The sequence below is a fragment of the Choloepus didactylus genome, chromosome 7, assembly GCF_015220235.1.
Source record: "Choloepus didactylus isolate mChoDid1 chromosome 7, mChoDid1.pri, whole genome shotgun sequence".
NCBI lineage: Eukaryota > Metazoa > Chordata > Mammalia > Pilosa > Megalonychidae > Choloepus > Choloepus didactylus.
Window position 1 is genome coordinate 132951038 of NC_051313.1, and position 27436 is coordinate 132978473.

The following is a 27436-nucleotide window of genomic DNA, read 5'->3' on the forward strand; positions in this document are numbered from 1 at the left end:
TCATTTGATGACGATTTTCTGGCACAAGACCCGGAGCCCAGGGCCACAGAAGGGCTTGGGAGGTGGTGGGCGAGGGCCCAAGGCTGAGGCAGTGGGCAGCAGTCCAGGGGCAGTGATATGCTTCTTATAGGCTTCACAGATGATCTGGAAGACTTGAGTAATGGCATATGGTTTATCTGTATCAGGATCCCAGTATAGGGCCAGGAGATGGGTTATAGGGCAGACATTCTGAATAAGGATCTTTGGAAGCCGCCCTTGGGGGAACTATTCCTCAAAAGTTGCATCATCACTAAAAGTGATGAAGGTATGTGAGCAGCGAGGAGGGGAAATGATGGGTCCAGTCCCAGCATGTGGGGTCAATATAGATGCTGTGGGAGCAGATCAAGTCCTTCTACATTGACATTCTCTTCCTTGGGGCCCGCCTCCCCTACAAGTGGCATTGTCACAGAATGATAGGTGATTTGGGTGCTCAGGTCACTTCCACTTCTTATGAATCTGCTTCTTTTTGTCAGCCTCCAGCCACTCATATGACTCCAGTGAACCTTAGGTTGAGGTCCTCTGTGATCTTGGTCTCCCTGAGCAACCAAGGAAAATTTGCCCCGAATGGGTGAATGCTTCAATGTGTAAGATAAAGGGGAAGAAAGCTGATGGTCTCAAAATGATAAAAGATCACGTAAGAGGAGGTTGTGAGATAACCTCATGTTGTCTTCAGACTAATGCTGAATTTTCTCCATGTAATCTAACCACTAGGGGTCAGAGTGCTATACTTCTAATATCAGCCATTCTATTAACCTAATACAAATGTGTATGGCGTCATCGTGTAACTAATTTTACCTTTTCATTCTCTCTTTTTCTGGGTACTAAGGATTTGAGTGGGGTCACTCAACCCCTCAGCTCAAGAGCTGTGCCTATGATCAGGCCAGAACAAGGAGACCAACACGTTCCTTTGACACAGAGCACCCAGCCTACACTGGCTTAGTGAATTCTGGGCTTAGGTTCCACTAGGAAAATCTGGAGTGGAAGCTTCTGGGGCCACCATATGCACAGATAACTGTAGGACCCCCTATATTCAGCATGCCTGGAGCTAGGTTCACCTCTGAACTTTTCAGTTTTGTGAACAAGTAAATTCCCAACACACACACACACACACACACACACACACACACACACACCTCTTTTTTCCTTAAGCTAATTTGAGATTTCTATGACCTGCAACCAAAAGAGTCTTGGCTAAACTCCTTACTGTTACACAGTCTCTTGATTTAAAAATAAATAAAATCCTTTGTATCTGTTGACTAATTCTGGTTGCTTATAAGTATCTGTGGAAAAGAAACATATGATGGTTTCTCTGTCCTTCAGTAACATATGACTTAAAAAAATAAACATATTAAGTCAAATAATAATATACTTACTGAGGATATACAGTGCACTATGGATTGTTGCAAATGCTCAGGAAACAAAACAGACCATTCAGACTATTCTTGCAGGCAAAGACAGGCAATACACAATACATATGATAAAAATAAAGATAATGTAGTGAGTTCAAAGGTGATAAAGATGGCCAAAAAAAAAAAAAAAAAACACAGCAGGTTAAGGAAAGTCAAGAATGAAGGTTTGCAATTTTAAAGATGGTGGTCAGAGTGTGCCCATTGAGAAAGAGACCTTTAAGCAAAGGCTTGAAAAAGGTGAGACACTTAGCCAAGGAATATGGAGGGGGAAGAGCATCCCAGGAAACAGGACCAACCAGGTAAAACATTCCTGGCACATTGGAGGAACAGCAAACAGGAAGGTCAGAATGCTTGGAATGGAGTGAGTAAGTAGTGAGAGAGGATGGCAGAGAGGTGAATAAAAAGCCAGATCAATTAGGACCTCCTAGGCAATAGTCAGAAATTTGGCTTTTACTCTGAAAGAAATAGGAGCCATTAGAACATTATGGGAAGAGGAGTGGATAAAAGAGTTCAGTGAGTAGATCAGTAAATAATCCAGGCAAGCCCAGATGGCATCCTGGACTAGGAGGGTAGCAGTAGAGGTGATGAGAAGTGCTTCGATTCTGGACATAGATAAAGACAGAGCCCATAGCATTTTCTGCATATTGGATTTGGGGTGCAGGTACAAATAAATAAAAGATGACTCCAAAGTGTGGGGCCTGAACTACAAGAAGAAGGAAATCACTATCAACTGAGACGGAAAAGATTGCAGAGGGAGTAGGTTCAGGGGCGGGAAAGGGAGATCAGAAATTTAGGGGTTATTCAATTAAAAAAATTTTTTTTAATTTCACTTTGAAATAATTTCAGATTTCAAAAAAAGTTGCAAAAATATTACAAATAATTCATGTATAGCCTTTTCCCAGCTTCCCCAGATATTAACATCTTACATAACCATACCAGGATATTAATATCAAGAATACTATAAACTGCTCCAATCTAGGACAACTTGTCATTCTTTCTTTGTCTTTCAAGACCTTTACAATTTTGAAGAATACTGGCCAGCTATTGAAGATTGTAGAATGAACTTCAATTTGAATTTTTCTGATGTTTTCCCATTACTGAATTCAGATTATGAAGTTCTGGCAAGAAAAATTCAGAAGTGATGCTGTCACTAATGTTCATAACAGCATTGTTCACAACCACCCAAAGTTGGAAGCAACTCAAGTACCCATCAACCAATGAATGGATAAATAAAATGTGGTATATACGTACTACGGAAAGTTATTCAGCCATAAAAAAAGAACGAAGTTCTGATACATGCGACAACATGGATGAACCTTGAAGACATCATGTTGAGTGAAATAAGCCAGACACAAAACAATAAATTCTGTATTATCTCACTGATTTGATATAAGTAGAATAAGCAACTCATAGAATATAGGTTTCCAGGGGATGGGATGGGGATAAAGAATGGGAAGTTAAGGCTTAAAATGTACAGGGTTCCTATTTGGAATGATGGAAATGTTTTGGTGATGGCTGGTGGTAATGGTAGCACAACATTGTAAATGTAATTAACAGCACTGAAATATATATTTGAATGTGATTGAAAGGAGAAAAAGTTAAAAGTTAAAAAAGAAAAGAATAAAAGTTTTAAAAAATCCATGGAAGTACACTACACAATGAACCCTAAGTTAAACCATGAACTATAGTTAACAATGCAATTATTAAAAAAATGTGCTATCAATTGTAACAAATGTTCCACACCAATGCAAGGTGTTACTAATAAGGTGGCACTTGAGAATTCTGTGTTTTATGCATAATTTTTCTGTAAACCCACAACTTCCCTAATAAAGGAAAAAAAAGGAAGTGATGCTGTGCCTCGCTCGGTCTATCATATCAAGAGGCACATGATGTACATATGTCTCTTTATAGGTACTTTGAATTTTGAAAATTTGGTCTCACCACTTTAAAACTAGTATTTTTTTCCTTTGCTATTATTAACTATCTTCTGGGCAGGTACTTTGAGATTATATAGGTATCTTGTTTCTGGGCATTTCTTTTGCTAATTAATTTTAGCATCCTTTGATGATTCTTGTGGGCAAAAAATCATCATGTGGTATTTTCCAAATGGTACTTTTCTATATCCATCATTCCTTCTATATTTATTAATTGGGTGAACAGTCCCTTTTCCCCCATTTATTTATTTATTCAATTATTTATTTATATCAGTATGGACTTATAGATATTTATTTTTTTCTATGGCTTATACACCATTACTAGCATTATTTATTTTGTTGTTCAAATTGTTTGGAGTTGGCCATTGGAAGCTCCTTCAGGTTGTGTTCTTTTGACGTGTCTCCATCATTATTTTTAGCACTCCCTTATTTTCTGGAACCACAAGATGCTCCAGGGTCCTACTGTACCATCTCTGTACCACCCCAGATATCAGTTACTTCTCCAAAGAACTGTGATTCTTTTTACTGGGAAATTTGTATTTAAAAACCAAGGGCACTCGGTATACTCATTGCTACTGGGGTACCATTACTTCAGTAGGTCAATTGTGAACATGTTAAACTTGAGATGTCTATTAGAATCCAAGTGGATTGTTGACTTGGCAGTTGAACTTATGAGTGAAGTCTGGGCTGAAGATGTAAATTTGGGAGTCATCAGCATGTAGATGATATTACATAAAGACAAGAGACTAGATGAGATTACTTATGGAATGACTGCAAATATTGAGGAGGACCAACGACTGAGGTTTGGGAACTCCAGTATTAAGAAGAGGGAGAAAAGGAAGAACCAGGAAAGAAAACTGAGAACGAGCAACCAGTGAGGAAGAAGAAAATAAGAGAATGTGCTGTCTGGGAAGCCAGATGATAAAGCATACCATGGAGGAGGGAGTGATTGATGTGTCAGATGATGCTGATTGGTGAAGAAAGATGAAGACTGAAAAATGGCTATCGGAATGAGTGACTCGGAAGGGCAGTTTGGGAGAAACGGTGTAGATAAGAGGATGAATGGAGTGGATTCAAGGAAGAAGAATGGGAGACGAATTGCAGAAAGCAAGTATAGACAACTTTAAGAAGTTCTGTTGCAAAGGAGAGCAGAGACATGGGAATGTTACATTGCAGGAAGTGGGTTCAACAGGAAGGTCTTCTGCAACAAGAGCATGTTCATATGCTGAATGGGAATAAGCTGGGGGAGATGGGCAAATTTACAATATAGTAGAGAGAGGGAAGAACTAATGAAGCAATGTTCCTGAGAAAGGACAGCAATTATAATCTACGTATTGCATCACAGTGCCTGGAGACATCCATATTTGGAGAGGAAATACAAGTTGCTCACCTAGTTTAAAAAAGCAAATACATTTAGCTCATTTATCTTAAAACTCAAACTTAAGGAAATATGAATTTTAAAACTAGTAAGACATTAGCAGTGACAGTCAACTAAAATATTATCCTGGCAATATATGTCCCAAGTATGAGAATGTGGTCACTGCCAGAATTATATGGAAAAAGAAAAATCTCCCCCACTCCCCACTTTTTCTAACCATAGGGCATTCATGGCTTCTGTTTTTGTTTTTTTTTTTTAAATGCATTCACTAAATGCTCTCTAGTGTAGCCACATCTCTCACTGACTTCTTTCCAATATTTTCTTACAAGTAAATCTGTAGGAGAAATTCAGAGATTTGCAATTCCACTGAGAACAAATTATTGTATCTCTTTGGGACTCAGTGGTGGAAATAATAAAGGTCAGGGAGGGTTTTACTAGTCAGAAACTCTTCCGTCAGAGAACAGGACAGAATCTGTGCAGCAGCTGATTTCATGAGAATTTATACCCTGAACCTACAAGGAAAGAAGATTTAAACTGCAACAGCTGGAAACTGGGGGGAGGGAAAGCAGGGTATTCAGTTTGGGTTTATTTGGTTATTCTAAATTTCTCAAAGACCCTCCTTGGGGATTGTTATCCATCCAGTCAGAGAGTAAGAGCAGAGATTAGAAGAAAAAGCAAGCCAGGACAAAAGAAACGAAACAAGGCTTTTCGTCTTATTCTTGTTGTATCTATCCTTTTCAAACTGTAATTTCTCAACAAATGATTGGAGATAGGAGAAAGAAAGGACAAAGAAATAAGGAGAAAGAAAAAAAATGTTGAGCAAAAAACCACTCAGTGAACAGTTACAGCATTTATTTTCAAAACATATATTTAAATATCTTACTAATAAATATGGACAAAATTAATATCCTAAATGAATTTGCTTGAAGCAAAACTGTGCTTCCTGAAGTTCATTTATTTTTCTGTAATTAAGATGTATTATTAGACAAATAACATATAATTTTACTTAATTGATTGCTGATTATCTTGGCTAAGGAAGGGAAACAATGGTGTGTTTAATCCAAAACAATCAAAAGTCATTTTTCTTAAATACAGAAGTTGTAGGCTTACAGAAAAACCATGCAGAAAATTCAGAGTTCCCATATACCCACACACACATACTCAATTTTCCCTATTTTAACACTTTGCCTTAGTGAGTTACCTATGTTACAGTTGATGAAATAATATTATTATAATTAAACCATTAGCTATAGGCCATAGTTTACAGTAGGTTCACTGTGTTGTACTATCGTATGGTTTTCTTAAAATTTTTATTCTAGTAACATATATACAACCAAAATTTTTACTTTTAGCCACATTCAAATATATAATTCAGTGTTGTTAATTACATTTACTATGTTGTGCTACAATCACCACCATCCATTACCAAAAGTTTTCCATCACCTCAAACAGAAACTACTAATTAAGCATTAACTCCCCATTCACTACCCCCCCCAGCCCTGTTAACTTGTATTCTAGTTTCTGACACTAAGAATTTGCTTATTCTAATTATTTCATATCAGTGAGAACATACAATATTTGTTCTTCTGTATCTGGCTTATCTCACACAGCATGATGTCTTTAAGGTTTATCCACGTTATCTCATGTATCAGAACTTCATTCCTTTTTATGGCTGAATAATATTCTATTGTATGTATATATCACAGTTAATCTATTTATCTGTTGTGGACTTTTGGTTGATTCCATCTTTGGTCAATTGTGAAATGGCCCTACAAACATCGGTCTACAAATACCTATCCAAGTCCTTGATTTCAATTCTTTTGGGTATGTACTAGTAGTGGGATTTCAGGGTCATATGGTAATTCTATACTTAACTTTTTAAGGAACTGCTAAACTATTTCCACAGCAGCTGCTTCATTTACATTCCCACCAACAATTTACCAGGGTTCCTATTCTCCAAGTCTTTACCAAAATTTGCTATTTTCTATTTTTTTTTTTTAATAGTAGTCATTCTAGTGGATGTGAGGTGGTATCTCACTGTGGTTTTGATTTGCAGTTCTCTAATGGCTAATAATTTTGAGTATCTTTCCATGTGCTTATTGGCCATTTGAATATCTCTTCTGGAGAAATGTTTATTCACATCTTTTGCCCATTTTTAATGGGGTTTTTGGTCTTTATGTTGTTGAGTTGTAGGATTTCTTTATATATTCTAGATAGCAAATGCAGCTTTCAGAACTCCTTGTCCCTGGCATTTGACAGCTGACTACTGTCAGTCTGGGTGTACTCTCTTCCAGTTTATCCTATTTGAGGTTCATTGAATTCTTCAGTGTGCATATTCATGTCTTTTGATAAATTCAGGAAGTTACCTGCTATTATTTCTTTGAATATCCTTATGCCCCCTTCTCTATTTCTTCTCCTTCTGGGAGTCCTGTAAAACATATGTCTGAAACAGGAAACTACAAATGCTGGAGGGGATGTGGAGAAATTGGAACTCTTATTCATTGTTGGTGGGACTGTATAATGGTTCAGCCACTCTGGAAGTCAGTCTGGCAGTTCCTTAGAAAACTAGATATAGAGTTACCATTCGATCCAGCGATTGCACTTCTCGGTATATACCCGGAAGATCGGAAAGCAGTGACACGAACAGATATCTGCACGCCAATGTTCATAGCAGCATTATTCACAATTGCCAAGAGATGGAAACAACCCAAATGTCCTTCAACAGATGAGTGGATAAATAAAATGTGGTATATACACACGATGGAATACTACGCGGCGTAAGAAGGAACGATCTGGTGAAACATACGACAACATGGATGAACCTTGAAGACATAATGCTGAGCGAAATAAGCCAGGCACAAAAAGAGAAATATTATATGCTACCACTAATGTGAACTTTCAAAAATGTAAAACAAATGGTTTATAATGTAGAATGTAGGGGAACTAGCAGTAGAGAGCAATTAAGGAAGGGGGAACAATAATCCAAGAAGAACAGATAAGCTATTTAACGTTCTGGGGATGCCCAGAAATGACTATGGTCTGCTAATTTCTGATGGATGTAGTAGGAACAAGTTCACTGAAATGTTGCTATATTATGTAACTTTCTTGGGGTAAAGTAGGAACATGTTGGAAGTTAAGCAGTTATCTTAGGTTAGTTGTCTTTTTCTTACTCCCTTGTTATGGTCTCTTTGAAATGTTCTTTTATTGTATGTTTGTTTTCTTTTTAACTTTTTTTTTCATACAGTTGATTTAAAAAAGAAGGGAAAGTTAAAAAAAAAAGAAAAAAGAAAAAAGACAAACAAGGAAAAAAAAAAAAAAGATGTAGTGCCCCCTTGAGGAGCCTGTGGAGAATGCAGGGGTATTCGCCTACCCCACCTCCATGGTTGCTAACATGACCACAGACATAGGGGACTGGTGGTTTGATGGGTTGAGCCCTCTACCATAAGTTTTACCCTTGGGAAGACGGTTGCTGCAACGGAGAGGCTAGGCCTCCCTGTATTTGTGCCTAAGAGTCTCCTCCTGAATGCCTCTTTGTTGCTCAGATGTGGCCCTCTCTCTCTGGCTAAGCCAACTTGAAAGGTGAAATCACTGCCCTCCCCCCTACGTGGGATCAGACACCCAGGGAAGTGAATCTCCCTGGCAACGTGGAATATGACTCCCGGGGAGGAATGTAGACCCGGCATCGTGGGATGGAGAACATCTTCTTGACCAAAAGGGGGATGTGAAAGGAAATGAAATAAGCTTCAGTGGCAGAGAGATTCCAAAACGAGCCGAGAGATCACTCTGGTGGGCACTCTTACGCACACTTTAGACAACCCTTTTTAGGTTCTAAAGAATTGGGGTAGCTGGTGGTGGATACCTGAAACTATTAAACTACAACCCAGAACCCATGAATCTCGAAGACAGTTGTATAAAAATGTAGCTTATGAGGGGTGACAGTGGGATTGGGAATGCCATAAGGACCAAACTCCACTTTGTCTAGTTTATGGATGGATGTGTAGAAAAGTAGGGGAAGCAAACAAACAGACAAAGGTACCCAGTGTTCTTTTTTACTTCAATTGCTCTTTTTCACTCTAATTATTATTCTTGTTATTTTTGTGTGTGTGCTAATGAAGGTGTCAGGGATTGATTTAGGTGATGAATGTACAACTATGTAATGGTACTGTAAACAATCGAAAGTACAATTTGTTTTGTATGACTGCGTGGTATGTGAATATATCTCAATAAAATGATGATAAAAAAAAAAAAAAAAAACATATGTCTGTACGCTTGATGGTGTCCCACGGATCTCTTAGGCTTTGTTTGCTTTTTCATTCTTTTTTCTCTCTGCTTCTCAGCCTCAATTATTTCAGTTGTCTTGCCTTTGAATTCACTGATTGTTTCTTCTGCCAGTTGCAGTCTGCTTTAGAACCCCTCTAGGCAATTTTTCATTTCAGTTATTGTGTTCTTCAACTCTAGTATTTCTTTTTCATTCCTTTGTACAATTTTAATCTCTTTATTAAGATTCTCATATTGTTCATTCATCGTTTTCCCAATATACTTTACTTCTTACTCTGTGTTTTCCTTTAAATCCTTGAGCATGCTGGAGATCATTTATTAAAAGTCTTTATCCAGTATGTCCAAAGTCTAGTTTTCTTCCTCATTGATGGTTTCTGGATTTTTATCTTGTTTCTTTGCATGGACCATTATTTTCTGTTTCTTTGTTTGTCTTGTACTCTTTTTTTGCACCCTGTACATGTTAACACATGTTACCCAGGATTTAGTCCCTGAGCTGTCTATTTTTTATGTTTGTATCCAGCTAGTGATACGACAGAGATTTTCCTGAGTGTCAAGAGCTAACATAAATGAACAAACGAATGCAAAAAAGCAGCTTTCAGAGTCTTGAAAATTGGCTGTGAGTTGGTTTGTAGGGTCTCCTTCAGAGTTTAGCCCTCTATCAAGAAGCTTAGCCTGAGGCAAAAATGAAGTAGAGGGTCCTCTCCATCTTCTCTGATCCTGTGTCTTGTCTTGGGCTTCTACTCACCTTTTATAGATACCTGGATGCCCTCTCTATTCCGAATGAAATAGACTTTCCCACCCTTCAGGGGGCTCTTTTGTATGTTTTAAAGTTGTCTATACTTTGCCTAAGGCAACTTGGATTTAATTATTTCTTATACTGCTTTAGCCATCTCAAGCTACTTCTACCTGCATGGCAAGTTCTGGGATGGTGAGCCAGAGAGAAGTATCCTGGTTCAGTCTTTTAGGGTGCCACCAAATAGCACGGGGGTTACTCTGCTCCCTCTGGAACAAGGCCAGGTACCCACAATGTGAGTGCAGGCTGGCCCCACACTGCCATAGGAAGGGGATGGGAAGGGGTCAGCCAAGGTGCCATGAACTTATATCATTTTTAAAACTGTGTTTTCTTCATTCAGCACTTGTTCAGTTACTCCAACCCTTTACCTGTGTTCCAGAGTTTTCAGGAATATGATTAAGCCAGTTTTTGCTAATTGTTCTGTGGGGTAATAGTACCCTGGAACATCTTACACAGTCGTCTTGGTTGACTGGAACTTAAAAACCATTTACATGTGATTTTGAAAAAAATTGGTTGATATTTAGTAATGTGCATGAGTGTTTTTTAAATTCTAAGACCTCAACAAACTTCAAGTAAGGCAATGAAAACATACTAATTAAAAACTTATTCTTCATCTCAAATCACAATTAGATATCATATCACACCCACTTGGATGACCAGAATAAAATACAATGGACAATAACAATTGTCAGCAAGGATGTGGAGAAATTGGAATCCCTGTACACTGCTGGGGGAAATGTAAAATGGTGCAGTGCTGCGGAAAACAATCTGGCAGTTCCTCAAAAAGTTAAACATAAAATTGTCATATGACCCAGCAATTTCACTCCTAGGTATATACCCCAAAATAATTAAAAATAGATATTCAAGCAAAAAAATTGTACATGAATGTTCATAACAGCACTATTCACAATAGACAAAAGGTGAAAACAACCCAAGTTCTCATCAACTGATGGATGGATAAACAAACATAGTATATCCATACAATGAAATATTATTCAGTCATTAATAGGAATGAAGTATTGATACATGCTAACGTGGATGAACCTCAAAAACATTATGCTAACTGAAAGAAACCAGGCACAAAAGGTTACATATTATATGATTCCATTCATATGAAATATCTAGAATAGAGGTAAATCCATAAAGACAGAAAGCGTATTAGCAGTTTCCAGGGGCTGGGGGCAAAGGGAAGTATGAAGGAACTGCTTAATGAGTACCGGATTTCCTTTTGAGGACTATCAAAATATTTTGGAATTAGATAGAGGTGATGATTGCACAACATTGTGAATCTACTAAATGCCACCGAATGATATACTTTAAAATAGTTAATTTTATGTTTTGTGAATTTTACCTCAATTAAATGAAAAACTTATTCAGCACATAGCTTAGCTCTGCACATATTAAACTTGCCATAAATGCATAGTAATTAATCTCCAGTAAGTTTCACAGTTTCCTTATCTGTCTATAATTCAGCAACTATTTAGATGTTCATTGTTTTTCCTTACCCAGAAAAACCTCCTCTTTCCTACTTTAATTCTGTGTGGTTCGAGTGGGAACGGATTACCTCAGCTTCTTTGAACAGGCATGTGACTAGGACCAGTTCAGCCAGAGTCTAGTATACCCCTGGCAACAGCACTGGGCTTCATGAATACACATATCCTATCCGTCCTGGCAGTAGCTTCATGGATGAGCACATAGAAACAGCTGTGGATCCCCAGCTGCCATTTTTATAAAATACGACCATGCCCTTTTGGCCCTGGTTGATCGTCTATAGAGTTCATCTCTGGCCAAAATGAATCAATCAGCCACCTTTCTCCGTGGATTTGAAATTAAGACTAAGAGAGCTCAGTATCAATTTGGCATCTCTTTAACAGAAGAGGTATGTATTAGAGAGCTGCCATGTGAATATGAAAGCCGTTCTAGAGAACAAGGCAAAAAAAATCAGTCAAGCAGAGAGAAACAGAGATAAAAAATAAAGAGAGATGTCCTGTTTCTGGTCCATTTCAAAGGCCACACTGAATTCTTGCCCCTTAGTTCTCTAAGGGCATAAATTTGAATCTTCATATTAATTTCCTTTTATTGACGCTAACTCCGTTTGGTCTCTTATTGTCAATCAGGAGACTTTATTAGTTCTGCAGCCCCTGTAAGTAGTGGCAGAGAAGGTGAATGAATGATTGTTCTATGGCTGGGCATTTGTAGGGCAGATAGAGTAGAAGAAAAGGAGGAGGGGAGGAAATTGAAAGTACCTGTGGGAATGTAGTTGAAGTGGCTGAGAATGAGGTTCAAGTTGAGTTGAGAAAAAAGAGAATCCAAAATGGGATAAACCCAACCAGAAGAAAAGATGGGGTCGAAAAGTGAAAGGAGAAGGTTAGATGAATTGGCTGCACTGTGGGAGTCAGGAATTGAGAGGAAGGAAAGGAGGATGTGGTCTGAAAGCAAGATTTCAGAGGTAGAGGAGGCCTAAATTGTAACAAGGTCCAGGATGTGGTTATGAAAGTGGGTTGTTGAAGGAAGTAATAGTTGTTGGAGTAGAGATGAAGGGACTCTAAGGCTAAGAATGGAATGTATAATTTATCCAGGAAAGTGGCAGAATTTATGTAGAGAAGACCATGAACTAGATTTCAAAGCCTCAGTGAATATATGTTTGTTAGAAAGAGAGGCAATTGATCGTAACAAAATTATACTGGAGATTTTAATTCTCCAGTGTCATAATGAGAGACCAAGCTGATGAAGCACTATGTAAAAGGTCCTGACATGTTAAAATACAGAATTACTTGATATATGAACTAAATTAAAAAAGGTAGAGGACCTGTATTTATAATTTATACAAAGGTTATCTAGGTCACTCAGCTGTGACAAAAACAGAAATTAATGACAAAAATATACAGCAAAAAAACAAATAACTATGTGAAAACTTTTAATTCTCCTAAATAATAAATCTATAAAGGGAAAGAAACAATAAAAGTCTGTTTAAAAAACAATAATAATGATTGGTGGTTGGAAAAATGGATATCCACATGCAAAAGTATGAAAGTACACACTTACCTCATATTATGTACAAAAATTAACTCAAAATGGGTCTGTGACCTAAACATAGGAGCTAAAACTATAAAATTCTTAGAAGAAAATATATGGGAATATCTTCAGTACCTTCTATTAGACGATGGATTCTTAGAATTTACACCAAAAGCATGAGGAAGAAAAGAAAACACATGTAAAGGGGATTTCATCAAAATTTAAAACCGTTATGCTTCAAAACACATTATCAAAAAAGTGAGAATGGGAGAAAATATTTGGAAGCCATATATCTGTTGAGGGTTTCATATCCAGAATATATGAAGAGATCCCCCCAAAAAAAGAGAATATAAAAAAATTAAAAAAAAGAACTTCTCTAACTCAACAATAATAAAAAGACAAACAATGCAATTGAAAAATGGGCAAAGGATTTGAACAGGCATTTCTCAAAGAAGATAAACAAATGACCAAAAGGCACATGAAAAGATGCTTAACATCATTAGTCATCAGAGAAATGCAAATGGAAACCACAGTGAGATACCACTTCACACCCACTGGAATGGCAAGGGTGCAGAGAAATAGGAACCCTTGTGCATTGTCGGTGAGAACGTAAAGTAGTGCATCCACCATGGAAAACAGTTTGGTGGTTCCTTAGAAAGTTAAAAATAGAATTACCAGATGACCTGCCAATTGTACTTCTATGTATATACCCCACATAACTGAAAGCAGGGACTCACACAGATGTTGGTACACCAGTGTTCATAGTACCATTATTCACAATAGCCCAAAGGTGGAAGCAACCCAAGTGTCCATCAAAAGATAAATGGATAAACAAAATGTGGTATATACACACAATGGAATTGAATGATGCTCGGATACATGTTACATCGTGAATAACCTTGAAGACACCGTGTTGAATGAAACAAGCCAGACACAAAAGGAAAAACATTGTACAATTTACTTATGTGAAATACCTAGAATATGCAAATTCATAGAGACAGAAAGTAGAGTAACAGGTTACCAGGGGTATGGGGCAGGGGGAGGGGTGGGAGTGGGGAAGGGATGGGGGATGTTGGGGGCAGAATGGGCAGTTACTGCTTGATGGGTATAGAGTTTCTATTTGGGATGGTGAAAGGGTTTCAGTGGTGATGATGGTGATAGTGGCACATTAATGTGAATGTAATTAATGCCACTAAACTGTATGCTTGAAAGTAGTTAAAATGGGAAGTTTTAGGTTGTAAATATTTTACCACAATAAAAATTTAATTAAAAACAAAGAGATTATAGAGTCAGATTCCATGTTCATAAGTTTTTATGTATCTTGAGTAAAACTGTTATTTTAAAAAAATGCAAGTATTTCTGAGAAAACATGAAATGCAGCAAAACCCTTCTTAGAAGAAAATATCTGCTTTTAAATTATTTTATTAACAGAGATTAATAATTAAATAAATAAATATTCAACTTAAGATCATAGAATAGAAGTTTAAGAAATCATGAATGAAATAAAACTAAAAGCAGATTTAAGTGAATTATAAATTAAAAATACATTTAAAAAATAAAGTCAGAAACTGATTTTTCAAAGAAACTAACAAAATGAACAAATGACAAATATGATACAGCAAAGAAAAATGCACGGACATAATTAGAAACAAGAAAATAGATAATAAAAGCAAGTAGAAAAACATATAAAATTATAAGGAAAAATAATATTGCAAAAGAATCTTTGTAGAAATCAGGAAATAGTTTAAAAATTCATTTTGAAAAATACCTGAAAAACCTGTAAACAACCAATATCCTTCAAGTAGTAAATAGATAAACTTTGGTACATCCAAACAATGGAATATTACTCGGGGTGGGGGGGAGAACTCCTAACACACAATACAACATGGGTGAATCTCAGATACATCATGCTACTTGAAAGAAGCCAGACTCAAATTCTACATAATGGATAATTCCATTTACATGACATTCTGCAAAAGATGAAATTATAGGGACAGAAAACCAATCTGATTGCCAAGAATAGCGGGTGGGGAGGGGGCACAAGGGAACTTTTTAAGGTGTTAGAAATGTTCTGTATCTTGATATTGGTGGTTGTTACATGACTGTACATATTTGTAAAAACTCATAGAACTGTACACTAAAAATGCTCACTTTTATTGTATGCAAATTATACCAATAAATCTGATTTTTTTAATTGAAAAGTAACTGGACAAAATATTTTAAAATAATGCCAAAAAGAACTTTTATTTAAAAATAGTACAAATCAAAAAAAATTAAAATGATGTGTTAAAGGCATGAAAACAGAAATCTCAATCAAAAGAAAAATTAAAGAAACCAGACAGACTTAAATATAGGTAATAATTTATTACCAGCTTTTCCTTTTCCCCCTCTCTTTCCTTTCCCTTGTCTTCCTTTCCGGCCCTGCCTTGCCTTGCCCTTCCTGAACAATTTAGCAAAAAAGCCATAAGATAACGAGAATAGAAAACGGTTTAGTTACTCTGGAAAAGAATTTGGCAGTTTCTTTAAAACGAACCATGCAACTACCCTGCAGCCCATGAATTGCACTCCTGGGCATTTATCCCAGAGAAATGAAGACTTATGTTCATGCAAAGACCTGTATATGAATGTTCACATCAGCTTTACTCATAGTAGCTCCACACCAGAAACAATCAACCTGCCCTTCTCTAGGTGAATGGTCAAACATCAGGGGCACATGTGTGCTACAGAATGCTTATCAGCAGTGACAGCCCAGCTTAGGATGTAGGAGCCCTAGTAGGGTGCAGAGAATGACCATGTCGTGCTGTGGCACTACCAGCCTGGCACAAAGTATCTGAGCCCAAGAAGGGTGAGAACTGTGTCTTCCAAGATGGTCCCGTGGGGGCTCTCAGAATCCAAGTGGAGTGAGGACGATGTTTGAAACAGGGAAGGAGATACAGGGGCCTCAACAGGAAATTGGTGAGATGCAGAGGGAGTAAACAAAAAATTGATGCCCTGAAGATAATGAGAACCACATTTCTTACTGTCAAGTAAGAGAATTATAAGCAGGAAAAGAGAGGAAATAAGAACACAGTTAACTGGAGATAACAGTGTAAACTCATGGTTTTTGATATATACAAATAGATATAGATATAAATACAGATGGAACAGAATACACACATATATGTGTATGTGTGTGCATGTACTAACCAGACTGTCTTTAGCAAAACAGGGGATGCTAAAATCTGAGAATGGATCATGCAAAATGGATTTAGAGCCTCAAATGATTTTACATAGGACCCTGACTTCATACTTAGTCTCCAAAAAAGTGTCAAGATGGTGGTCATTAGTTCCAGGCCAGTTTCCACATTCAAGTCTAGGAGAAAAGAAAAAAGTTTACTTTCTCCAGTGTGTAATGAGAAAATGTCTCATTACACATTGTTAGCACTGCCTGGGTTTTATCCCTGGAGACTCCCTATGGCACAGGGATGCAGTACACGAGTGGCTCAGACTGAGTCAGCCCCACTCCTGGAGGCAAGCGAGGGATGAGCTCCCTCTAATGCATCTGGACTGATTGTGCAGGACAAGGTGTTTCCACAGGGGAAAACTGGGATATTTTACCAGAAGAATGATGAATGGATGCCGGATAACAAGATGGATTTCCACTATTCAGTTCATCCCTTTTGGCACACACCCTTCTTACCATGTGTGCTGGTTTGAATGTATTATGTCCCCCAAAACGCCATTATCTTTGATGTAATCTTGTGTGGGCAGACATATTAGTGTTGATTAGATTGTAATTCTTTGAGTGTTTCCATGGAGATGTGCCCCATCCAACTGTGGGTGATGACTCTAATTGGATAGTTTCCATGGAGGTGTGGCCACTCCCATTCAGCATGGGCCTTGATTAGTTTACTAGACCACTATATAAGCTCAGACAGAAGGAATGAGCTTGCTACAGCCAAGAGGGACCTTTTGAAGAATGCACAGAAGCTGAGACAGTTAGCTGCAGGTGAGAGACAGTTTGAAGATGGCCATTGAAAGCAGACTCTTGCTCTGGAAAGCTAAGAGAAGACAAACACCCCAAGAGCAACTAAGAGTGACATTTTTGTGGAACTTCAGCCTAGAAAGGAACGTCCTGGGAGAAAGCCATTTGGAACTCAGAACTTTGGAGCAGATGCCAGCCACATGCATTCCCAGCCAACAGAGGTTTTCCGGACGCCATTGGCCATCCTCCAGTGAAGGTACACAATTGCTGATGTGTTACCTTGAACACTTCATGGCCTTAAGACTGTAACTGTGTAACCAAATAAATCCCCTTTTATAAAAGCCAATCCATCTCTGGTATTTTGCATTCCAGCAGCATTAGCAAACTGGAACACCATACATGCACCTTAAAACATACTCTCTCTTCCATACTGAAATACCACCTGCAACTAAAATACAACCACTTCAGCCCCAAAATAAGAAAACCCAGAGTCATGTCCAGCTACTGCATTGAAATATATGTCTAGGTTCTCGGGGTGAGTCCAGGTGACTTAGCAAAGCACAACTTATATATATATATATATATATATATATACATAAAATAACCCCACAACACACCCAATGTATAATAGGGAAGAGAGAACCAAATTGCACACAGGTCATCACAGTGGCAGCCACTGAAGTGCAACATTTACATCTCCTCTCAAGCAAGAACTTGTTGTTCAGCTGCAAGGAATGCAATTAGCTAACAACTTCCTTCCATTAGTAGCACCTTCAGGATCCACCCCAGCTTTTGAGCTGAGGCCATGCTCTTCCTGGACAACTCACAGGCAAAGACTAAGCACAACAGGCTTAATTTTACCTGGCCATGTCTGTCCAGTGCAGACTAATCTAACTGACAATCTTTGCTATGGACCTATCCATCACATTAGCCCAGAATTTAAACAGATCTTCATTATCAACTGAAGGCTTCCGCTGCCCAATCATATTTGCCCTCCCCCCTTTATCTTTTACAGGCGTTTCCTCTACTAAACTTTTTGAGAGTCGTACAATGCTGGCTTTTCTATAGATTCTCCTCCCCAGCCCCCCATAAACCTTCTGTACTCCTAAGTTCACAAGCATCTGCTTCTTGTTGGACTTGAACCAACACATCACTATTCCCAGTATCAAAGCGCTAAGGAACAGAATCAATAATACAAGTGGTGTGATGATATGTTAGTCATCTTCTATTTTTGTTACCCAGTATTCATCAACCCTTCTTAGGAAAAGGGAGGAATAGAACTAACCTAGAGTAGTTCCCAGTCCCCAGTCCCCAGTCCCCACCATAAACTGCCAGATGAAACAGCAAGTTCTCTCAGCTCTGGCAGTGGAGTGAGTTTCTTAATCAGCAAAATGGTCCCCTTGCCTCTTTGGCCATAGTTAAGGTGGGCATTGGAAAGGATTTCCCTTCCTGAGACCATACCACTTTAGCTACTAATAGTGTGGCAGGAGCACCAGGGATCACGTTAGGGGGTGAAATAATCCCCGGTCCTCATTTGCCAGACTTTAGTTAGCCCTTGCTTCCATGCAATTTTCTGGGCTAATAACCAAAGCCAGGCAATAATTGAGTCTAGAACTGGACCTATGAGCTTCTGTTTCTTGGCAGCAAAATTCAGCATTCCACCTTTCCTTTCTAACCCAGCTTAATGGCCTCCATATTCACATCTGTCTTGAGGCAATTCAACATGGTGTCCTGGGTAGGCTGATCTTCTCTCGGCCCATGTTCCAGCCACATTTTTGTAAATGATAATTCTCCACTGTCAGGCAGAAGTGCATTAAGGGAGATGGTTGGATGGGGCCTGTGGGATCAGGAGTGTTCAAAAAATACTGACACTAGCTCTTAGATTTCAGATCTAAGAGCCTCTTGCAACCTAGGCCCTGCTTTGGACCACCTTATCATAGCCCACAAGAAATAGCCAACACACTCTAAAATTCTGACACTGTTTTACTATGTTGTCTAACATTCCATCCTTTATCAATAAATGATCAGAATCCCAAGATACAAGAAATGACAGTCATTTGGCCAAATGTTTCCTACTCCATATGAAGGGTTAAATGGTACCACTGCCCTTGACTTAGATGACTCTACAGTTTTGTGTCTTTTACACCTTAATTCTGGTATGAATTTCTTCATCATTTAGAACTTTGATTACAAATAGCAGGAAATACAACCCAAATGGACTTAAAGTATTGGGAAAAAAAAAAAAAAAAGATAAATCACTGGTTTATTTAACCGAAAAGCCTGGGGATAGATCTTGCTTCAATCAAGACTGGATCTGGAGGAGGATTCAAAAAAATGTCATTAGGAAATATCTCATTTGTCATCCTGAGAAGGCTGGTGTTATTCCCTGGCTCCAAGGGGTAGCAAGATGGCTGCCTGCAAAGCCATCGTCCTAGATTCAATTCAATAAAAAAATTTTTGTATGCCTTCTAAAAATCCCAGTATGAGTCTCATTTCATTTTATTGACTTTGATTAAATTACATAACTGTCCCTGAGCCAATTCACTGTGGGCAGGAGAATGCAATATTCTAATTAGCCAGACTAAGTCACATGAACTCTTTTTTAAAGTAATAGCTTTATTGAGATGTAATTCACACACCATAAAAGTCACCCCACCTGAACTCTTTTGAAGCAGAACATGGAGTAAACTCCACCTAAGCACCTAGACTGAAAGTTGGGGAGGGGTGGTTTTCCAGAGCAAAATGGGCACTGTTACTTAAAGAAGGAAGAATGAACAGGAAAAGCTGAGTTTAGGTAGCATGAACTGATTTTCTGTGGATCCTGCTTGAGGGGACTGTATATTGAAGCTCTGTAGAATTTAGCGATTTTCCCTCAGGCTTTACTACAAATGTTGAAAAACTCTTAGGTCTCAGGTTTGTATCTACTAGTCTACCTGGCTCTGTGTCTTGTGCATAGCAGACAGGCAAGAAAAATATTCTAAGTTTTCTCATTTAAAACTCACTTTCTTCATTTGAGTCATAGTTTCAATCCTGTAATTCCCCAGCAACACCCTGAGGAGGCTGTGTGGATGACTCAGAAGTCTGTATCAGTGCTCCCAAATACGACTATGACATAGCACAGGTTCATAGGTGCAATAATGTAAGGGCTAAAGAATCCATACTAAGAATCAGCAAGACCTTGGTCCAAATCCTAGTTATTCCACTTCTGAATTCACTGAATTTGGGAAAGTTTTTAAATTCCCTGAGTTTCAGTTTCTCGACCAGAAAATTGGGATAATAGTCACTTGAATTCCTCTGCAGGAGACTTAGTACATGAGTTTTGTACAAATGCTTTGATGTGCTTCTTTGGGCTAAAACCCCAGCATCCAAGCTCTACTATCAAAATATGCTGCCCTCTAGGGAGGGAGAATTCTGTTAACTGAAGGCCCTTTGTTTTTCTGAGTATTGAATAGGGTTTGGGTATGCAAAGTCTGGTGGTAGGAGTAAGGGGGTATGCAGTAAATCTGTGAGAAAGAAGAAAAGAATCAATGAGATTGGTGCTGAAGGGGGTTAAGGTGTGTGCTGATTCCTGCTGGCTCCTAGGGGCTGGTTGGTAGCATCTCTTCCCAATCCATGTTCAGTGACATCACGGTAATAGAGCAAAATCAGTCACGGTAAGATATTTACACCACAGAAATCAGCAGATTCTACAAATCAGCATGCACGTGTGCATACACACACACACACACATACACACAAACCCTCACAAGAGCTATTTGGCAAACAATTATCAGGACAACATTGGATAAAACATCCCTATGTCATAGTGGTAATGAAAGGTACTTTGGAAAAAAAGGGATATCTAAGGGAGATATTTTCTGCAGATTTTCCTCTCATTCTTCCGTTGACATCTTTGGTAAAGTCCCTTTTATTCATTAATGTTTTTATGCAAGTGGATCCTTGAAGATGAGGACAAGGGTATGACTGCCATCTAGGTATTGACAAATGGTAGCAATAATTGTCTTCATTAGCAGTATTCATAACGACAGTAACAAATGGTGTCTTTTCTTCCCCATGAGGGTGCTAATGGAGCTGCCTTCCTCAGGTGGAACAGATTCTTCTTTACATGCTTCATGGCAGAACATAGCTCAAATGGAGACTGTTGCTCCATTTGAACCCCAAGTGCATAGGGAAGCTGTCTCTGAGATGGTGACATTTAAGGATAAGAAGAAACAAGAGTGGAGGGGAGTGTGAGGAAGCAAGAGAAAGAAAGCATTCTAGGCAGTGGGAGCTGCAAGTACAAAGGCTCTGAGGTGGAATAAAGGGCCAGTGAGACTGGTAAGTAATGAATGGGGAGAGAGTTACGATGGGATGAGGTTTAGAGGTAGGTAAGGATCAGCTATGCTGGGCCTTATATATCCTTAACCAGCAAGAGAGGTTTATTGCAGTTATAAAAGTTTAAGTTCACGTGATCCATTCCCACCACCCCTCCTTTCTTCCAGACATGTAACTAAACTGAAGTCCCAACGGTCCCAAAAGGTGAGGTACAAAGTATAACCCATAAGAATGTGTACTACACTCCAAAAGAACTATATGAGTTTTCCAATTCACATAGACAGAAATCAGGGGAATATGTGTGGCAATGGATATTAAGGGTGTGGGATGATGGTAGAAGGTTGGATCAGGCTAAATTTATTGATATGGGCCCACTAAGCCGAAATCCTGGATTTAGCCCAAGGGGTTAGAAAGGGCTCTAACAGTGTGATCAGACGCCTGGCTGAAGTATGGACCAAAAGGTGGTCTATGTTGCCTGAAGTCAAAATGCCAGAATTGCCCTGGCATAATATAGATTAGAGGATCAGGCTTAGAGAGATTGGAATGTTAGAGTGGATTTATCATGGAAGACCTCCTCACCTACCCCAGGAATGTCCAGAGGACACACCTTTCACCAGGACTGTGAAGAATAAATTTGTGAGAACAACTCCACCAACCCTGAAGAACTCTATGGTTCTCTCCTCTGTTGGTTAGATGTTATTGTGAGAACTGCTGTAACTGAACTTGGGCCCTTAAACACAATAGGGATGATGAGATCCAGAGTTGGAAGAAGCCAACAAGGTGGGCTTGGCTAGCATAATGGACAGCAGAGTCAAAGCAGTAATTGGAATAGTCTGACATCAGAGACCTATGGTATTGGCTAGTTGATCATGAAGTAACTAGAAGTGAAATACATGGCCAGTCTACTAAATTCTTACTTGATCTGTATAAGTAGAAAAGTTCTAGGTCTAGTGCATAAAAGTCTAACTTGAATCACAAAGACAGAGAGTCACAGCCCCTTAATCAATTCCCAGACTTGACACAGTTTACTGACAAAGAATCCCTTGGATGAAGGGAAGTTGGAGCCCCCTTGAAGAAAGACCACACTACACTGACAAAAATTTATACTGTTAATCTTCTTCCCAGCCTTCCCCAAAGGGACCTACGGCCTTTTTCCAGGGTGACAGTGCATTGGGGAAAAGGAATGATCAAACATTTGGGGGATCATTAGATACTGGCTCAGAAGTGACAATTCCAGGGGACCCAAAACATCACTGTGGTCCACCAGTCAGAGTAGGGACTTATGGAGGTCAGGCAATCAATGGAGTTTTAGTTCAGGTCTATCTTACAGTGGGGTTGGCGGGTCCCTGGACCCATTCTGTAGTTATTTCCCTAGTTCAAGAATGCGTAATTGGAATAGACATACTCAGCACCTGGCAGAATCCCTACCTTGGTCCCTGACTTGTGGAGTGGGGGCAAATACGATAGGAAAGGCCAAGGGAAAGTCACTAGAACCGCCTCTACCCTAAAAAAACAGTAAATCAAAAGCAACACCACATTCTTGGAGGGATTGCAGAGATAGTGTCACCATCAAAGACTTGAAGGATGCAGGGGTGGTGATTCCCACCATATCCCCATTCAATTCTCCTACATGGTCCATGAAGAAAACAGATGGATCTTGGAAGATGACAATTGATTATTGGAAACTTACCCAAGTGGTGACTCCAATTTCGGCTGCTGTTCTAGATATGGTATCATTGCTTGAGCAAATCAACATATCCCCTGTTATCTGATATGCAGCTATTAATCTGGTATATGCTTTCTTCCCAACACCTGTTAGGAAAGACCATCAGAAACAGCCTGCTTTCAACTGGCAAGGCCTACCATACACCTGCACAGTCCTACCTCAGGAGTGTATTAACTCTCCAGCTCTATGTCATAATCTAGTCTGCAGGGACCTTGATCATCTCTCTCTCTCTCCCACAAGACATCACACTGGTCAGTGGAAAACAGCAACAACCCAATTGAGCTGGGACTAGTAATGGCCCAGAAACCAGGAATGAATGTTGGGTCACCCCACCAGGCAAAGAACCACAGCTGAGGTGCTTGCTGAGGGTAAAGGGAACATGGAATGAGAAGTGGAAGAAGATAGTTACAAATATGAGCTATGATCACATGACCAGTCACAGAAACAAGGATGGCAATGTTATAAAGACTTCTTCCATGTTTGTTATGAATACATTTGTATACATACATAAAGCAAATATGTTTGCTTTCTTCCCTATCCTTATTCCCTTATATAATATAAGTTGTGTTAACTTTATGTCATACTACTTAATTACAGAATATCAAGTTTTAAGAGTGAATATTACCCAAGGACTTGCACCCTCTTCTGGGGCAAGAGTTAGTGTGTTTCTGATTGTATTCAGGATAGTTGAATTATGTTAGGTGAAAATATGACTGTTAAGGTTTTTATTTAGAGATTAAGTATGGTTTAAGAAGATGTATGTGGGTTCCAAGTGGCAAGGGGTGGACTGTGATAGTTAAACTCATGTGTCAACTTGGCTAGTTACGGTGTCCAGTTCTTTGGTCAAGCAAGCACTGGCTTGATTGTTACTGTGAGGATATTTTGTGGATTTAAATCATCAGTCAGTTGATTGCCTCTATGGTTGATTGCATCCACGATCAACAAAGGAAATTGCCTTTCAGCAATGAGAGATGTCTCATCCAATCAGTTGAAGGCCTTTAAGGGAGAACTGATGATTCAGCATCAGAAAGAATAATTTCCATCTCTAACTCAGCCTGTCAGTTTCTCCTGAGGAATTCATCAAAAACCTTCATCAGAGTTCCCAGCTTGTGGCCTGCTGTACAGAATTTGGACCTGCCCACCCCTACAGTCACATGAGCCAATTTCTATAATAAATCTCATAATATTTACATTACACATGTTTATATACCTTATATCCTGTCTGTTTGGTTTCCCTGGAGAACCCTGACTAATACAATTGCCCTCAAGGAACTTGTCAGGAATTAAAATGTCAAATTTCCTCATGCTCTACATTGACTGAAGTTTGGTTAACAGATTAATTGAGGACTGCCTTAAGGGTATGGAGTGCATGCTTGTCTTTAAAATCTATCTATAGGTTAAGTCAGAGCTGAACTGCACTACAGAAATGTACTGTCACTTAAAGCTACCTGGCCAGGTTAAGAGACATGTGGAAACCACACTTCAAGGTGACCCCCAAAGATCCTTGCCCTTCCCATCTTGAATAGGGCTGACCTCTGCAACCAGTAAGATACCGAGGAAATGACAGTGTGTGATGTCTGAGTCCAGGTCATAAAGAACATTGCTACTTCCACCTTGTATTAGTTAGGGTTCTCTAGGGAAACAGAATCAATTAGAGATATCTATGAATGTAAGATTTATAAAAGTGTCTCATGCAACTGTGGGTACGCACGAGTTCAAATTCTGTAGGGCAAGCAGCAAACTAGTAACTCCAATGAAGATGTTCAGTGAACCCCTCAGGAAACGAACTGGCAACTTCGACAAACGTGCTTGATGAACTCCTCAGGAAATGCTTTGCTGGTCAGCCAAAGAAGAAGTGAAGGTCCTCTATCTGTCTCGCTTAAAAGTCTTCAACTGATTCGATTCAATCTAGCCAACTGCATTCTCTCATTGTGGAAGACACACCCTTCGTTGATGTCATCAGTCACAGCTGCAGCCAATTGACTGATGATTTAATAAACCAGCCTTCTGGTTTATTAACCAGCCACAAACAGTTAGGCCAGTGCTTGCTTGACCAGACAGCTTGGTACCATCACCTGGCTAAGTTGACACATGAACCTAACCATCACACACCTTTTTCTCTTTTGGATCATGTTCTGGGGAAGTCAGTGGCCATGTCATTGGCATACTCAAGCAACCTATGAAGGGGTCCATGGAGCAAGAATAATTACAGTCTCCTGCCAGTAGCAGCACCAACTTGCCAACCAAGAGAGAAAGCCACCATTGAAGTGAATTCTCCATTCCCATCAAGCTCTCAGATGACTACAGCCCTGGCTGACACCTCGACTGCAACCTCATGAGAGACCCTGGGCCTTCCAGAACCATCCAGCTAAGCTGCTGCCAAATTCCTGAGCCGCAGGAACTGTATGATTAATAAATGTTTATTGTTTTCTTATGACAATAAGTTTTGGGGTTGCAGGCATTATAAGAAACAATCCCAATAAACTATTTGTTATGACGACACTGTGTATTAAGGGCGTTGTCTGTGAGTTTGGGTATGTTAAGTTTTTTTAACTTAACTTCGCTACACCTCAATTTCCACCATCTGTCCAAAGAGGCTAATAATAGTGCATTTTCCAGGACTTTTATACCATTAAATGGTATAGATTTTGTAGAATAAAATGGAATAATAGATTGCACTTAGTAGAAACTCAGTAAATATAAACTATTGTAATTACTTATTGTTATTATTATTATTTGTTTCTAAATTTTAATTTTAACCTAATCTTCTCCTGTTTTCCAGAATCACTGAGTAGCACAATCATCTAAATAGTCGCAATGCCAGAAACCTGGACATTATTCTTCACTGATTTTATTCTCACTCTTCACACTCAATCAATCATTACATTCTGATGATACTATCTACCAAGTATTTTCAGACTGTTTTATCCCTATACCCACTGCCTTAGTTCAGGCCTCCATCAACTCTTGCATGCTGCAGCCAGCGACCCCATCTACGACCCAAAAGTGATGAAGTCATCCCCCTGGTGAAAACCTCTCACTCTCCCCCTGACAGCTAGAGAAGGTCCAGTCTCTTTAGCATGACCAGTAAGGCCCTGGGGACCCGGCTACTGCCTGCCTCTCCTCTTATTAATGTGGCGGATTCAAGTTTTGATTCTCTTCTCCTTGGCATTTGGTGCCTCTTTCCTCAGATGTTTGGTGGTCTTGCTTTGTTTTTTGTTTTCCCTGCTCATATTTGTCGTGCACATCTAGATTAAACCGTGTATTTCTATGCCCAAATGCTCTGGCTCATCTGTCATTCATTCAAGTTTTGATCTTGGAAAATGTAAATGCGAGCTGGGCTAAGGGACATTAACACTCTTACACATGGACATAAAGGACTCAGAACAAAAATGAACTATGAAAGCATACCCAGGCGCCTTGGACGCGGAGGACATGGTCCTATGTTCTGGCACAGCGACCCTGATCTTCTGCTCTCGTGCTAACACTGTTCAAGCCCCAGAGAAACATTTTTCCTTTTCACACATTCATGACCTTGAAACAAAAAAAGACAATCCTGTGCAAATTCCACGAAGATGTGTGAGTTGTGTGCCCTATAGATGTTAGAAACACTCATTGCTTCAGCAGGGAGGATTTGGGAGGCAGAAGCACTGAGGAAAGGGAAAATACAAATTAATTCTCATAGCAAATCCTTCCTCTAAAAATGAATGCAATAGATTCTTATATAATGAAGTATTATTCCCTTAAAGGGCTGAGCATCCATTTTCTTGCTTGTCTTTGCAAATCAGAAGGTATTCTTAAATTCGCTTAATATTTGAAATAATTGCACAGGATAGCTGAATAAGATTTTCCAATATTAAACAATTCATATTACTCTTAAATTTGTATATATAAAGAGGTGTAGACATAATAGACAGGAAGCGTGATGCTTACTTTTTACACTGGCAGCTAGGTGCACATTGAAAACTAACTCTGTAAATAGCTTAGGTGTTGCTTTATTAACAAATTAAAAATATTTAACTAAAATTTCAAAAAATTAAAATTTTAGCATTTAAAAATAGCTTGCTTAAAAATTTGATATTCATTTACTGTAATTTGTAGCTTGCTATTTAATTTTAATAAGCAATTGTAAACACTTTAGAAGAAAACATTTTATAAGGCTATATGGAAAACAATTTCACTTTTCAATGTTTTCATTGAGTTTAATTTACACATTTTGATAAAAACCTATTTAAATGTTTTACATTTTAATTATATTTAATCCCTCAGATTATAACTGTCAACAGAAGACGAATTATGTGAACATCTTGATTATAACAATATAGTTGGTGATTTTGCTGAAATAAGTCAACAAATACACTTTATTAAATAAATATTTAATAAATGATGAATTACATGTCTTCTTTTTTAATTCATCCAAGCATGACTGGTGTATCAGCAGAACATCCAGACAGATGCAAGGCTAATGAAAGTCAGTCATCTTATATTTTGCAAACTTTCAGTCATATGAAAACATAGTTTTGCATACTCTTATGGATTGAATTGTGCCCCCCAAAAAAGGTATGTTCAAGTACTAAGCCCCAATA

General features: G+C 38.7%; 1 pseudogene; it reads right to left on the reverse strand.

Annotated features, from left to right (window-relative positions):
- LOC119540822 lies at positions 1-26287 on the reverse strand (annotated as a pseudogene).
- Between the last annotated feature and the right edge of the window lie 1149 nt (positions 26288-27436).